This window comes from Pseudorca crassidens, chromosome X, assembly GCF_039906515.1.
Source record: "Pseudorca crassidens isolate mPseCra1 chromosome X, mPseCra1.hap1, whole genome shotgun sequence".
Lineage (NCBI taxonomy): Eukaryota > Metazoa > Chordata > Mammalia > Artiodactyla > Delphinidae > Pseudorca > Pseudorca crassidens.
The window spans coordinates 110,365,606-110,370,680 of NC_090317.1; positions in this window are offsets into that span (position 1 = coordinate 110,365,606).

Consider the following 5,075-nt stretch of genomic DNA (forward strand, 5'->3'; position numbering starts at 1 on the left):
TTACACAATTGTCCTTACTTTCTTGAGATTTGCTGAGCTCAAAATATAACAGTGGAGATATGCTTCCCTTTATAGTTTTGCTTTGGTAAGGTCAATATGCAGGTTATTTCACCTTAGCATTTGATATGAAATAATATATTAATATTAATTCAATAATATTAATAAAATATATTAAGCAATATACATGAATTAGAAATAGTTTAATATATAAATAATATATTTATAATGTTAGATTATATATTTATTAAATATATTATATACTATATTTTATTTATTTGTATAGCTACAAGAATAATGGTTCAGAGTGTGGGAGCAAAGTCAGAAATGGTTAAAATTCATCTCTTATGAACAAAATCTGGGAGTCACAGGTCATTCCTCCTCCTCCTTTTTCTCCTCTTTATTTTTAAAATTCATTACCAAAAGCAAAAATAAAAATTTCAAACAGACTTATTTACTCCCCATGCCAGCATATTCACCTCCTGGTTATTCTTTTTTTAAATCAGAATATTAATTTATCTCCCCTGCCTGCCTCTTTGTCCCTTGATGCAATTCTGATATTTTATATAACACTGACTTCTACAGTTCCTCTGTAACTTAGTCTCTTTCTGCAGGACATAACTCTAAAGAACACAATTAAACAGAACAGAAGAGGGTTTTAAAGTAGAGATAAAAAGTTATTTCTCCACAATAATGGTGGAATAGATTTATATGTGTTTATACAAACTTATACAACTTATACAAATTTATACAACTACTCTTGGTAGTTCCCAATCCACCGCCAGAAATCAACAGCAAAATATCTACACAGTAGCAGTCTGAATTGTTGCCCAGAGTGCTGTATTTGTAAATATGTAATGGAAAAGAACTCTAAACTGGGTTTCACATTTGCCTTGATAACACACTCTTCACGCAGAAAGCAGCACCTGAGCTACAGATTCTACCAATTTAGATTCCTTGCAGTAGGAAAAATACATACGTGGAGGAAGCATTTCTTGTCTCCAAATATTTTACCCTTGTCTCATATTGTTTCAGGGAGAATACTCTCTCAAACTCCGTACAAACTCTATCTAACAGCAATATTTTGTATAACTTAATTTCAGACATCATTTCAATAGTCTCTCTTTCGTGTCATCTAAAGTTTAAATCAAATTCTTGAACAGAGTTGCAGAGAAAAACCAAGGTTTTCAAAGATTTATATTCACAGGAGAGCAGTGTATTTAATTCTTGATGATCATTAGTTTGAAACTAATGATAACTCCACTCCAAACTTGAGGAATGAGAGGAAGGAGACATAGTTTGAATTTTTAAGTATCCAGCATGTGAATCTCCTTTACCTCATTATATATAATTTGTTTTTGTTTGAATCTTATAGTACCTTTCCTCAATTTTCTTCAATTTGCAATTGCAACTGAAATGAAATCATAATTACTAACACTTATTAAAATATTATTAAACACTTACCATATGCCAGATACTGTGTTAATTGTTTTACACACATTATATTTAATTCTCTCAATCAATTTATGAATCAATAATGCCCCATTTTACATATGAGAAAACTGAGGCATATAGACTTTCACTTATTATTTGTGTTTATAAGAAAATCTATCATTGTGTTTATTCAATTTCAGACATTTGAAACACAGTAAAACTGAGAATATATAAACTTAACAGTTAACATTATTTAGAAATTATTCAGTTAAAATTAACAAAAATATAAAGAAACATAGTAAATTAATTATATGGAAACTCTTTAAATAAACCTATTCAACCCCAAATCAATATGAAATTGAGACTAAACTGTCCTCTAACTAAAATATTTTAACTAAAATATCTTTATTTAATGAAAATATCTTCATTCATACTTTAATTCCCTATATGAATTGCAGGAAACTATTTATAATGAAAAATAGTCCTTTACATACTTTATAGCCTTTCAAAATGGCATTTTTGATTCCAGCCATTGGTGAACTCATTGGTTTTTGTGTCGTGATCATGACCAATCACTTCATGTTCTCTTTGGTTTGTCATGGAATTCCTGATATTTTACTCTATACATCTATGTTCCATTAATTGAACAATCAAGTTTATGATGTAAATAGATAAAATATTTGCTAATAAATTCTGTTAAGTTTATCAGATTTCTTTTTCTTAAAAATGGATGAAATGAGGAAGAATGCAAGTGTGTAGGTTTTTTTCTTTTATGCTTGCTAATATTTAGTAAACACCGGAAGGAAATAGGAGAAAATTTCCTGCAATACCTAAGCAAATAATACCACAATTAGTTTATTTAAAAAAACAAAGATGATTGCATATAATTGTGTATAGGTACTGAAGTAACAGTTTAAAATAAGTAATGAGGGAAGCATAAATTTAGAAATGTCATTTTATATCAAGCTATTTATTTTGTCTTTTGATAAATTGTTGGAATTTGTACCTGGTATTGGGGAGAAAGAAATTTTTTTGTGCCCTTCTAGGTTCTTATGGCTGGTCTAAAAATTAAATTAATATGAGACAGATTAACAGGAGAAAGTCAAACAAAAGTTTAATAACATGTATACATGGGAGAGACCCAGGAAGACTGAGTAACTTGCCAAAATGGCTGAGACCTTCACCTTAAATAGCATCTTCAGCTAAAGATAAAAGAGGATATTGGGGGTAGTGGTTTGGGACTTCACAGATGAGGAAGGCAATTCACATGGAGATGGAAAAGCAAAGGTTTTGTAAACCAGTGTTTGCTGGGCCAGGCAGAGACAATGGGACACTGAGTGGACTCTGATCTCTAGGCCCTGTAGGTTTCCTGCACCACACCTACCATGTATTCTTTGTAGATATCTCTGGTGACAGGGGAACAGGTCCTGTATCTAAATTCTTTAGGCAGTTAAGGGAGAGGTAACAAGAAAACCTTCCTGATCCTTCTGTTTCTTAAAAATAATCAGCATAAATTAATCCACATGTCAAATGGACATATTTTGGTGTGGCAAATTTTGCTCCTCTACACTGGAATATAAAATCAATTCATTTATACCTCTAGGAATAATCGAATCATAGTTATATGTTCTATATTGAAATATGTTTTCCTTCTTTATAAAATAACTCATTTATCATTTTTTATCTGCTTCCTCTGTATGTAGAACTTGAGGTATATTTTTTAATATTACATTTCAATGAGATGAAAATAACAATGACAACAGGAAAAATACCTGAATTTTATATTGTCACACATGTTAAATTTTAAGGAAATAAGCATTCTTGCAACGTAAGAATTTGGAAATTTCACAAAATGAAATGTCTTTTAAATGTTACCACATCACTGTCATTCTAAGGAGGATTTGTTACATGCTTACTTGTTTGATAGATTTAGATTCCACGTGGAATTCACTCATTCATTTGTTCATCAAATATTTATTAAGTCCCTGTCAGGCCCTAGGACTGTACTAGGTACTAAGGATGTAGGATATGGCTCAAGTATCTTACAACAGTCAGAAAAGAAAAAAAACTGATAGTTTAATTTAAAAAGCAAAACAGAAGTGTTTATGTCTGTTTCCAGAAGTAAGAAATTCTCTTATGGGGAAGGAAGATAAGAACAAGTAATGATAAAATGTATGTGTATGTTCTCTCTACCATTAAAATAGTAAGGACCTCAAGTAAAGATGCCATGCCTTATTTTTGTCTCATTCAAAGTGGGATTTTCTGTTATAACCAACAACCCCCAGATCTCAGCGGCTTACCACATGGAGTTGTATCTCTTCTTTTGTCACAGATAAATTGTCTGTTTGGTGGAAAGCTTTTCAAAAGAGGGATTCAGAATGAGATTTTCCATTCATTCAGTGAATGCACCACTTCTAGAGCCTTGGAGTTCTCCTGTGAGCCTTCTGCAGCAAGCCTAGAGGCAAAACGTAACATACATAGCGGGTAGCAAATTGTCAGGACTGCAAGCGCCACATATCAAATCTGCTCACATTCTATAGGCCTGAACTCCACCAGGTGACTGAAACTTAACTCCAGGGGTTTGTGGGAAAAAAAAGAACTTGGATTATTTTTGAACAGTTCGCCAAATTCTACCATATATTTTTTTCTCCAAACCAGCCCAATGCCTGACATATACTTGCTATTAATAAATGTTGAACTCTTAGTTTGTATGAAAAAGAATTTGAGCAAAGTAAATACACTTCTATAGCCCCAAATATCTGTTTTTGATTTGCATTTTATAGACTTAATCTTTATTCACAATTTATTGCGTATACTAAGCAACTAGCTACACTATATCCTTTAATCCTTATAACAATAACCCTTCATTTTTTGCATTTTTCTCACAAGGAAAACAAGGATCCTCAAAATTAAATTACCTGCCCCAAATCATATAAGTAAGGCAGGCAGTCTGATTTCACTGAGCTTTGTTATTTGGTGGTGATTTTGATCATTTTCAGTTTCTTAAGATTGTTGTTAGGTGTGCAGTGTTGGTCCCAATAAACTTAGGCAAAAGAACTTTGTGACTTAAGTAAGAAATATATATTTGGTCTTCATCCCTGTTTCTGACACAGAGCTCCTAAAACTCTTGGAATTTCCTAAATGGTGAGAGTAATTGAGGTGTCTTTTTTATGTTAATGAGGTGACTTTTGGACCCACCTAAGGTTGGTGGCTGTTTGCCAGGGGAACCAACCAAGTGATTAGAAGGTTGGAACTTTCAGTCCCACCCCCCAACCTCGGGAGAGGGGGAAGGGGTAGTGTGGGGAGGAGAGGGGGGAGCTGGAGGTTGAATAAATTGCCAATGACCAGTGGTTTAATTAATCATGCCTAAGTAATGAAACCTCCACCAAAACCCAAAAGGACTGGGTTTGGAGAGTTTCCTGGTTGGTGAACCTGTAGAGATTGGGAGGGTGGGGGGGGAGTGATAGGCTGGAGAGGGCCTGGGAACTCCATGCCCTGTCTGCATACCTTGCCCTATGCATCTCTTCCATCTAGATGTTCCTAAATTATATCCCTTTATAATAAATCAGTGACCTATTAAGTAAAATGTTTCTCTGAATTCTGTGAACTGCTCTAGCAAATTAATTGAACCCCTTGAGGGCATC